Here is a 12,079-nt window from a genome sequence, read left to right on the forward strand (position 1 = left end):
CAACAAGTCGGGATCTTATTAGTTCAAGAGTTCTATGCTAATGCATGAATCACTAAGAACCATGATCAAAGTGTGAACCTGAACCCAAAAAATTGGCTCACAATGGTTCGGGGGAAATACTTGGATTTCAGTTCAGAAACTGTAAGGTTGACATTCAACTTGCCAATAATGAGAGGAGATCCTCATCCTTTCACTAGAAGAGTCAACTTTGATCAAAGGTTGGACCAAGTCCTCATGGACATCTGTGTGGAAGGAGCTCAATGGAAGAGAGACTCAAGAGGCAAGCCGGTTCAATTGAGAAGGCCTGACCTCAAACTCGTGGCTAGAGGATGGTTGGAGTTTATCTAACGCTCTATCATTCCTACTAGCAACCGGTCTGAAGTTACTGTGGACCAGGCTATCATGATCCATAGTATCATGATTAGAGAGGAAGTAGAAGTTAATGAGATTATATCTCTAGAACTATACAAGGTGGCTGACAAGCCTTCTACTTTGGCAAGGTTAGCCTTCCCTCATCTCATCTGTCACCTATGCAATTCAGCTAGAGTTGTCATAGAGGAAGACATCTTTATTGAAGAGGACAAGCCCATCACTAAGAAAAGGACGGAGCAAACAAGAGAGCCCACTCATGGACTTAACAAGAGCATGAGGAAATTCCTCATCAAGAAATCCCTGAGATGCCTCAAGGGATGTGACGTGGCCGAAATTGGAGAGTTAAGAATTGTTATAAGATATGCGTTGCAAGTATAGTTCTCAACCAACCAGAAATCCGCCTATCAATTTAGAAGGGTTGTCACAAAAATTAAAATTAAAATACTGGGAGTATGAATCCCAGGTCGTCTCCCAACGAGTTGCAGAAAGGTGTGCTATTTTATTAATCAGATATTTTCAAAAATGAATTGAGTTGATGAACAGGAAATTAAATTAGAGAATTTATGTGATTTAAATAAAAGCCTTAACTGGGAGTAGATTAGCTGGAGGCCTTATTCTTGTTGGATTACTCTCAAGATTAATTGACAATTGAAGGTTGTTCTGTTTAGTTATCCCTTACTAGGTAAGGGAAAGTCAAACAAGTTGGAATGCTATTTCTATTCACAAGTTCCAATCCGCTTAATTGAAAGGGATTGGTGTCAGTGACTAGAGGGCAATCCAACAATAAACCCAATTACAATTTTTCTTTTAAGTATTCCAACTCAAGGTCTTCCTTTCAATCAACTCCCAATCAAGTTATGGAACTACTCGCTCATCGTGAATGTAGAATTCATAACATAGGAAAGGGAATTAAAGAAAGACATGATAAATAATAATCAAAGAAATCAATTAAAATAAAAGTAATTGTTGTATTAATAAATTCTAAAATAATCCAATAGTAAAATTGAGTAAATTAAGGACATGGAAGAGTAAGAGACAAGTAAAGAGAACGAACTAGAATGACGAAGTCTTGCTGAGGCAATAACTCTTCTCAATATCCCAATGCAAAAGCAATAATAATTGAAATCCTAAGAACTATGAATGTGTAGAAGGAAAAACCTAGAGGAGGAGTAAAACTAGATCTAAAAACTAAAACTGTGTAGAATGAATGTTCTCTCTCGTTTCTGAATGTTCCCTGGCTCTAGTCTGCTTTTCTGGGCCGAAAACTGGGTCAAAACAGGGCCCAAAATTGCCCCCAGCAAATTCTGCAGATTATACAGATCGCGAATGTCACGCGATCGCGTCATTCATGTGGACGCGTCATTCAGCGTTTGCTTTGCCACGCATGCGCATCGTTCACGCCTTCGCATCACTGATGTAGTTTCCAATCCGCGCGGTCGCGTGAGCCATGCGTCCGCATCACTGCAATTTCCTCTATATCGCGCGGCCGTGTGAGCCATGCGTCCGCGTCACTTCTCGCTGGTCATCTCCTCAATTTCTTGTGTTCCTTCCATTTTTGCAAGCTTCCTTTCCAATCTCCAACTCATTCATGCCCTATAAAGCCTGAAACACTTAACACACAGATCACGGCATCGAATGGAATAAAGGAGAATTAAAATACATAATTAAAAGTCTCTAGGAAGCAAGTTTTCAACCATAAAGCATTTTTAGGAAGGAATTATAAATGCATGCTTATTTAATGAATAAGTGGGTAAAGAGTTGATAAAACCACACAATTAAACACAATATAAACCATACATTAATGGTTTATCAACCTCCCCACACTTAAACATTAGCATGTCCTCATGCTTAGTTGGAGGAGATAAAATAAATAAGTGGGAACATGTAAAACTCATGCAATGCAATGCAACCTATATATGTGAATGCAACTATATGATTCTTGTCCACTTGATCAAAAGTAAATAAGCTCTTCAAAACAATTACAAATCAAATTCCACTAATTCAATTCTTATACAGTAAGAACAGATAAAAGTGCAAGAAGATAGCTCATGAAAGCAGGGAACACAGAATTTCAAGCATTAAACCCTCACTGATGATGTATGTACACTCTAGTCTCTCTAGTGTATAGGGTAATCACTCTATCCTTCTCTAATCATGCTCTCTAATTTTTGTTCTTCTCCTAACCAATCAACAACATTTAATATACCAATACAAACATTATGTGGTCTTTTCAAGGTTGTAATGGGGCCAAGGTAAGGGTAAGGATACATATATGCCTAAGTAAGCTTATAGTTTGAATCTTTAGTTAACCCAAGCTTTAACCTAACCTATATATATTCTATATAACTTTAGAATTCATACCTAGCTACCCAGAAATTTCTCTTTCACCTTCCATACTCATGTATCAACTTTTTATTTTAATTTTATCATATATGCATTGATTCTTGAATTTAAATTTAGCATTGGGGTAATTTTGTCCCCTTATTTATTTATTGAATATTTTTTTTCATCATAAACATAAAAATAAACATAGCTTATCAATGCACATAGATTTTTAATTCTTATAGTTTCACATGAGTAGGTATCTGAATTCCCATTGTATTATCATGACACATTCCCTTATTATCTTTTGTTCCCACAATTTTCCATACTTAATTTAGCACACACAATTCTATCTTAAGCTAACCAAAGATTCAATTTGGGATATATAATTGTTTTTCCGCTTAAGGCTAGTAATGTGGTAAAATATAGAACAAATGGGATTTAAAGGCTCAAAGTGGCTAACAAAGGTAATTGAAAGGGTAGGCTTGATTTGGATAAGTGATTTTAAACAAATAATGGCCTCAATCATATGCAAGCATATAAATATAATAAACATTGGACATATAGGATGAATCAAAAAATAGATTACAATGATAGAGAAGTAAACACACAAGAATAAAATAATAATGGTTAAATAATGTAACCATGCATAAAGGCTCAAATTTCACAGGTTGTGTGTTCTTTAGCTCAAAAATCATGTTCCAAATACAACTTCAAGCAAATTTAACATAAAAGTTTTAATTAAAATTAGTGAAATTTTGTTCCAAAAATAGGGTCTTAGAAGAAACTTATTGTCTTTTCAATCAAGTAGAACATGCATGCAATTAATCTATTACTGTGCAATTTATCCTATTCTACAAAAGAAAAATCTAACTAAATATCCTAATTTATTGGTGTTAGGGAAGAGAAATTACCTCCGGAAGTCAGGTACTGACCGACCTCCCCACACTTAAGGCTTTGCACCGTCCTCGGTGCCATCTGTCAGGAACAAAGGTGGGCTGGTAGCAGTATCTCCACAGTCGGGACCATCATGGCTCCCTGTGCTGGTTAGAAAGTGGAGTCCGGGGTATCTGAGTCTCTGTAGTTTCCCTTTAGTAGCTCCTTGAGGTGTTTGAATCGGCGCTCGTTACGGCGCTCTCTTAGCTTTGCTTTGTGTTCCTGCCGATCCAACCTTTCAAGTATTTGATGGAGCAGTTGATTGGTTGTAGGTGCTTGTGGTGTTGAAGAAGGAATATCTTCAACTGGTTCAGTAGGTTGGCTAGTAGTGGCTGTTGGAGGTGTGATATACTTCCCGTTAGGGACGTATTGATCATCCCATGGGAGCATGGCTTTGGTGTCCCCAGCTCTGTAGGAGTCTCCGGCTGCTGAGACAAGATCTGAGACCAAGGCGGGAAAAGGTAAGTTGTCCGCAATCTGTACGTGTCCCATGGCATTCCGGATGTGTCTTGGTAGATTCAGAGGTTGGTCTGTAAGGATGCACCATAGTAGAACGGCCATGTCCGCAGTGAAGGAGGACTCGTGAGTGCTCGGAAAGACGTAATGGGACATGATCTGTGCCCATACGCGAGCTTCCAAGGTAAGTGCTGAAGCCGATATTCCCTTAGGGCGGGTACGATGGTATCCGTAGATCCATCGGCTGCCAGGTAGTGCGATAACTCTGAGAACGGCATCCCAGTCAAATTGGTACATATGGCGCTTGAGTGCGGCTTCTTGAAAGGCGTCCAATCCTTCTGGAACAGGGGGAAGATCTAAAGCTCGTTGAATGGCCTCTTCTGTAATGGGGACTTGCTTTTGACGGACATAGACAGACTGCAGGGTCGGCAGGTGGAAGTTAGAGTAGAACTCGACTACCCAAGAAAGATTGACCTGCCTTGGCTGTCTCTGTAGGAAACCCCATTGTCTTCGTTCAATTTGCGGCTCAACAAAGGTAGCAATATGGTTTGGGAGGAGAAGAAGGTATTCGTTGTTGTAACTCCTTTCTGCCAGGATGGGGAACATCTGCTCACAGTAGCAATTGGAAAATCGCGCAGTGTCCTTTGCAGGGAAGACTTTCTCTTTATCATCAACCTTTATAATCCTCCTAATTCTTTTTGTTGAGGGCTTTACTGCAGTTGAAGAAGGCTCTGCCACTAATGCTCTTTTTGTTCCTCTTCTTGCTGGTGGTTTGAGAGTAGCTTTCTCTTTTCCTTTCTTGGTGGCCATCCTGAAAAGGGAAAGAGAAAGTAACTTAAATTCAAAGAGATAGAGCAAGGAAGGGAATGGTATAAGTGATAAACAATGCACGGTAAAGAAGATGTCGTTAACACATGGTCATGACTACATGTGAAAAGGTCACCAATGGAAATATGGCAAGTGCATTTGAGGACAATTAAATGCAAGGTGTTTAATGGCATGCTGGCAAAGGCATGAGTAGCATAGATCAAGCATTTAATTAATCGAATGTGTTATCACTCGTAACAAACTAGCCATCACATTTGTATTGACAATTAAATTCAATTAATACAATAGTAAAGGGAATTTGTGAAAAGCAAGCATTGGATAGTAGAATAGAATAACGTAGAAGGATGCATAATGCCATATGGGCTTTTTCACAAACACATAGCATGCATGGTAAATAAGCTATTGAGAATAATAATTTGATCATGCAAGCAACCCCTTGAAAAAAATAATATATAATTGCCAAACAATTTTGAACACCAAGTAATGAGAAATAATGACTCAAATAAATTTCTAACACCAAGTAAAAAGGAAAAAGAAAGAAAAAGAAAATATGGATAATGAAAGTAAAAAGAAAAGAAAAGAAGATAACATAAAAAAATAAGAAGAATAATAGAAAAGTAAGGAGGGAAGAAGAAAAGAAAAAAAAACCTTGTTAATGGGGGTGAGAGAGAGAGAGTAGAAAGTGAGAAAGAAGGAAGAAGAAGAAAGAAGAAAGAAAGAAAGAAGAAAGGAAAAGAAAATATAGGATTTGGTGAAAAGAAAGATAAGATGTGTTGGCAAATCAGGGAAGTTGTGCGGCGCAAGCGACGCAGCCGCATGGGCACGCGGTCGCGCGAATTGCGCTTATTTGGATTGACGCGGTTGCGTCGGTCACGCGGTCGCATGACCCGTTTTATGCTACTGGCGCGAGGGCGGCCTTGCGCTCGCACAACTCTCTGTTCGAAATCTTATTTTGCCAAATTCTGGGTGACGCGGTCGCGTGGTCGACGCGATCGCATGAGTGGCCATTATAGGGGTATGATGCAGACGCGTGAGCCATGCGTCTGCGTGGTAAGAATTGTGCATTCAGCACCAATCCAGCACCACTTTAGCACAACTTTCGGTCGTGCACCCTTTTTCACGTCGATTTCCAGGGCACGCGGCCGCGTGAGTGACGCGGACGCGTCAGCGACGTGGTCACGTGGGGTGATTTGTGCCAAAGGCACGCCTCCAGCCACGCTCTTGCGTGACTCTCTATTCACTTTCTTATTCTTTCTGAGCCACCTGCGACGCGGACACATCAATGATGCGGTCGCGTCGCGTAAATTTTTTTTAAATAAAAATAAAAATATGCAAATGTAGATGCAGACTAAATGTACTAATAAAGAGAAGAGTTATTGAATAAGAAAACTAATAATAAAGAAAAGAACGATCATACCATGGTGGGTTGTCTCCCACCTAGCACTTTGCTTTAACGTCCGTAAGTTGGACGCTCCACTAGCTCAGTCTTCGGCTATGTGTGGATCTTCCAAGAGGAAGATCTCGAGCTCCTTGTTTTTTTTCATCTTCTCGCCATGGTACAGCTTTAAACGATGTCCATTAACTTTGATGAGTTCAGAGCTTGAAAGATGACTTAGGTGAAAAACTCCGTACGGTTCGGCCTTCTCTACTCTGTATGGACCTTCCCATCTTGATCTCAACTTGCCTGGCATGAGCCTCAGTCGAGATTTGTAAAGGAGGACTAAGTCCCTAGGTTGGAACTCTTTCCTCTTGATGTGCTGATCATGTACAGCTTTCATCTTCTCCTTGTATAGCCTTGAGTTCTCATACGCCTCTAGGCGAAGGCTTTCTAATTCTTGCAGTTGCAATTTCCTTTCGGCTCCGGCTTTCTCAAATCCCATGTTGCATTCCTTTACTGCCCAAAAGGCTTTGTGCTCTACTTCAACTAGAAGATGACAGGCTTTTCCATAAACTAAGCGGAAAGGACTTATCCCAATGGGTGTCTTGTATGCTGTTCTGTATGCCCAGAGTGCATCTTGTAGCCTGGTGCTCCAGTCTCTTCTATGAGGTTTGACTATCTTTTGTAAGATACGTTTTATCTCTCTGTTTGACACCTCGGCTTGCCCATTAGTCTGAGGATGGTAGGCTGTTGCAACCTTATGAATTATCCCATGCTTCTTCATTAATCATGTTAGTCTCCTGTTACAAAAATGGGTGCCTTGATCACTCACGATTGCTCGTAGTGATCCAAAGCGACAGATAATGTGGTTTCTCATAAAGGAAACAACAGTGTTAGCATCATCAGTGTGGGTAGGAATTGCTTCTACCCATTTGGAAACGTAATCCACAGCTAACAATATATAAAAATAACCATTAGAATTTGGAAATGGACCCATGAAGTCAATGCCCCAAACATAAAAAATTTCACAGAAAAGCATAATTTGTTGAGGCATCTCATCCTTCTTGGATATATTACCAAATTTTTGGCATGGGAAACAAGATCTACAAAATTCAGCAGCGTCTCTAAAAAAAGTAGGCCACCAGAATCCACAGTCTAAGATTTTTCTAGCCGTTCTTTGAGGGCCAAAATGTCCTCCACTCTCAGATGAGTGACAGGCCTCTAAAATGGACTGGAATTCTGATTGAGGCATACACCGTCTAATTACCTGGTCAGCACCACATCTCTATAAATATGGGTCATCCCATATATAATATTTAGACTCGCTTTTCAGCTTGTCTATTTGATGCTTAGTAAAGTTTGGAGGAAAGGTGTGGCTAACTAGATAATTAGCTACAGGTGCATACCAAGGGACTACCTCGAATACTGCTTGCAGGTTATCAAATGGGAAATTATCAGCTATAGGAGTGGAGTCATCTTTAATGTGCTCAAGGTGACTCAAGTGGTCTGCTACTAAATTCTGGTTACCACTCCTATCCTTAATTTCTAAATCAAATTCTTGTAGTAGCAGTATCCAACGTATAAGCCTTGGTTTGGATTCCTTTTTAGCTAATAAATACTTTAGAGCTGCGTGGTCTGAATACACTACTACTTTCATACCAAGTAAATAGGCTCGGAATTTATCCAGAGCAAAAACAATAGCAAGAAGCTCTTTCTCAGTAGTAGTGTAATTAGACTGAGCGGCATCTAAAGTTTTAGATGCATAAGCTATAACAAAGGGGTCCTTACCTTCCCGCTGAGCCAGTGCTGCTCCTACTGCATGGTTGGAAGCATCGCATATTATTTCAAATGGTTGGCTCCAGTCTAGTCCTCTCACAATTGGAGCTTGAGTCAGGGCGTTCTTCAGCTTATCGAACGCTTGTTTGCAATCTTCACTGAACTCGAACTCAATATCCTTCTGCAGTAGTCTGGATAAGGGAAGTGCTACCTTAATGAAGTCCTTAATGAATCTCCTGTAAAAATCTGCATGGCCAAGGAACGAACAAACTTCCCTCACAGAGGAGGGGTAAGGTAAACTAGAAATAACATCCACCTTTGCTGGATCTACAGAAATGCCAGTATTAGACACAACATGTCCTAGTACAATCCCTTGTTTAACCATAAAGTGACATTTTTCAAAATTCAAATACAAGGTTTGTACTGACACATCTATCTAATACTCTAGATAATCCATCTAAGCAAAGGCTAAAGAAATTGCCGTATACACTAAAATCATCCATAAAAACCTCCATATAGTCCTCAATAAGATCAGAGTAAAGACTCATCATGCATCTTTGGAAAGTAGCTGGTGCATTACACGAGCCAAAGGGCATTCTCTTGTAAGCATAAGTCCCAAAAGGACATGTGAAAGTGGTCTTTTCCTGATCTTCAGGAGCTATATGAATCTGGAAATAACCTGTGTAACCATCTAAAAAACAATAATGTGATTTACCTGACAGGTAATCCAGCATTTGATCAATGAATGGAAGAGGATAGTGATCCTTACGAGTGGCCTGGTTGAGGCATCTGTAGTCAATGCAGACTCTCCAGGCGTTCTGAACTCTAGTTGCCATGAGCTCTCCATGCTCATTCTTCACTACAGTGACTCCATACTTCTTGGGCACCACTTATACTGGGCTTACCCATTCACTGTCTGAGATGGGATAGATGATATCTGCCTCCAGTAGTCTAGTCACTTCCTTTTTGACAACCTCTAAGATAGTGGGGTTCAGTCTTCTCTGGGGCTGACGGACAGGCCTTGCTCCCTCTTCTAGAAAGATCCTATGCTCACAGACTTGAGGGTTGATTCCTACTATGTCTGCCAAACTCCAACCAATTGCCTTCTTGTGCCTCCTTAGCACACTAAGTAACTGCTCTTCCTGTTGAGAAGTGAGTTCCCTTGCAATGATAACTGGAAACTTCTGCTCGTCTTCAAGGTAAGCATATTTGAGGTGTGGAGGTAGGGGTTTCAATTCTAGCTTCCGCTCATGGTCAGGCTCTGGATTGTCTGGAGCTGGTGACAATGGTAAAGTACTGTCATTGTCCTCTGAGAATGTCCCCACACTTGAACCTTGTCCTATGTACTTCTCTTCAAATTCCTCCTGGTGAACTTTAGCCACGGTTTCATCTATGATGTCACACTGGAGGATAGAATGATCTTCTGGAGGGTGCTTCGTAATTCCATTCAGATTGAAGCTTACTACTTGGCCGTCTATTTCAAAAGAGTATGTTCCTGAAAAAGCATCTAATTTGAACTTCAAGGTCTTCAGGAATGGTCTTCCGATTAGGATTGATGATGGCTTCTCTGAGTCATTTTGGGGCATCTCCAGGATATAAAAATCAATGGGAAATGTGAGCCCCTTAATGCCCACTAATACATCTTCAGCAACTCCAACCACTGTAATAATGCTTTTATCTACTAACCCAAAACGAGCTGCCGACCTTTTTAAGGGAGGGAGCCTCAAAATATCATATATAGACAAAGGAATTATACTCACACATGCTCCTAAATCACACATGCAGTCAGAAAATACTACACCACCAATAGTACAATTAACCATACATGGATTTGGGTTACTGCACTTTTCAGGTAAACCTCCCATCAAAGCAGATATGGAACTTCCTAAAGGAATAGTTTCTAATTCATTAATTTTGTCTTTATGTATACATAAATCTTTTAGAAACTTTGCATATTTAGGTACCTGTTGAATAACATTAAAAAGGGGAACAGTTACCTCAACCTTTTTGAATATTTCTACCATTTTGGGATCAGGTTCCAGCTACTTCCTGGGCTTCCTTGAAAGTTGTGGAAATGGAATAGGAGTGGCATTTTCTGCAGTGTCTGCACCTTTTGGTGCTTCTTCCTGTGATTGAGCTTCTTCTTTTTCAGCCATGTCCTGTATGTCCTCTTCCTCTTCAACATCTTCTATTTCCACTACCTCTTCAGCTGAGGTGTGTTCTGGTGGGCTTGGCTCCTCTTGATTTCTCTCCTGTAGTGTGGTTCCAGACCTTAGGGTGATGGCATTGATGCCACCCTTTGGATTGGGTAATGGTTGAGAGGGGATTCCACTGGAGCTCAAAGGCTGGTTATTGGAGTTATTTATTGATCCAATCTGTGAGACAAGAGCTTGCAAGGTAGAGTTTAGACCATTTAGTGTAGCATAAAGGTTATTTTCCATGGTCTGTTGTCTCCGATCAATAGATTGTAGTAACTCATCATTAGCAGATGAAGAAGGATAAGTAATTTGAAAGGTCTGCTGTTGGGTATTCTGTGGTCCTTGGGATTGCCTCAGGTGAGGCGCTCTGTAAGGTTGGTTCTGGTTCTGCTGCCTGTTGTTGTTATTATTCCACCTCTGATTTTCCTGATTGTCTCTGCCTCTTCTGTTATTGTTGTCCCTCCAATTCTAGTTAGAATTGTCCTGCCATCCATGGCTGTAACTGTCACCTTGATTGTACCCTTGGTTGGGGTGGTCATAGAAGTTATGAGTGGCTGCCACGGTGTTGTCTTCCTGCTGGAGCTGCGGACATTCATCAGTATAATGGCTATAATCAGCACAGACTCCGCAAACTCTCTGTGGGACTAACTGTTGGCTTTGCTGTGGTGGAGAAGGTTGAGCTTGCTGAACTTGTTGTTGATTCAATTGCATTTGCTTCAGTAAGTTGGTCATTTCACAGATACTCTGAGTTAGAGCAGTAGTCTCTTTGCTAGAGGATACTTCTGCAACAGCTTTTGAACGGCCTTGTTTCTGCCTGTGATTCCGAGTAGATTCAGCTAAGTCGCTGATCAATTGCCATGCCTCATCAGTGGTCTTGTACTTTTTCATAGACCCATTGCTAGCACTTTCCAATGTGGTCTTATCTTGGGGCCTCATGCCCTGTGTGACGTAACCGAGCAACACTATCTTGTTAATCATATGGTGGGGGCATGCTTCCAGAAGATTATTGAAGCGCTCCCAATATTCATAGAGAGTCTCGGATTCATCCTGAACAATCATGGAAATGTCTTTTCTCAGTTTATCAGTAACTTCAGCTGGAAAGAACTTTTCCAAAAATTCTCTTCTAAGTGTATCCTAGTCGGATACAGTTGCTGCGGGTTGAGTGTAGTACCACTCTCTTGCCTTTTTCTCAAGAGAGAATGGGAAGGCTTTTAACAAGATTGAAGTTTCATCTGCACCATCACGCCTTACAGTAGAACATGCTGCTTGGAAATCTCTCAGGTGCTTGATAGGCTCTTAAGCAGGTAAGTCATGAAACTTGGGCTCAAATTGAGCAGTACAGTCTTTATTTCAAAGTCTGTAGCCACCGTTGGGTGATGCGCTTGAAACGTTTGCATTGAAAAATCAGGGGCTCCAGCCTCCTGGATAGTAACTCTTCTAGGTGCTGCCATGTCACCTGCACGTAAATCAACCGAATCAGTAGAACGGGGGCTGGCTTCTTCCTCAAGTGACGTTTTAGATCCGCCCTCAAAGAGGACTAACCGACGCCGAGCTTGCCTTATTCGTGAAATAGTTCTTTCAATCTCAAGATCGAATGCTGGCAAGCTTGGATCAGGAAGTGAACGCGTCATCTAACGAAAGAAACATGCAGCTCATAATAGCAAAATAAAATAAAATGCAAATAAATAAATTCCAATTAATAACTTTAGCACTCTATTGCAACTCCCCTGCAACGGCGCCAAAAATTGACGTGGCGGAAATTGGCGAGTTAAGAATTGTTATAAGATATGCATTGCAAGTATAGTTCTCAACC

At 40.8% G+C, this 12,079-nt stretch overlaps 1 non-coding gene across 1 annotated transcript; it reads left to right on the top strand.

The window, feature by feature from the left end:
* Positions 1–11,238: 11,238 nt before the first annotated feature.
* Positions 11,239–11,346, top strand: LOC112745587 (small nucleolar RNA R71). Its single transcript, XR_003173506.1, has one exon. It is a non-coding gene; the product is annotated as a small nucleolar RNA R71 (small nucleolar RNA).
* Positions 11,347–12,079: the final 733 nt, after the last annotated feature.

Source organism: Arachis hypogaea, chromosome 14 (genome assembly GCF_003086295.3).
Source record: "Arachis hypogaea cultivar Tifrunner chromosome 14, arahy.Tifrunner.gnm2.J5K5, whole genome shotgun sequence".
In the NCBI taxonomy this organism is placed as follows: Eukaryota; Viridiplantae; Streptophyta; class Magnoliopsida; order Fabales; family Fabaceae; genus Arachis; species Arachis hypogaea.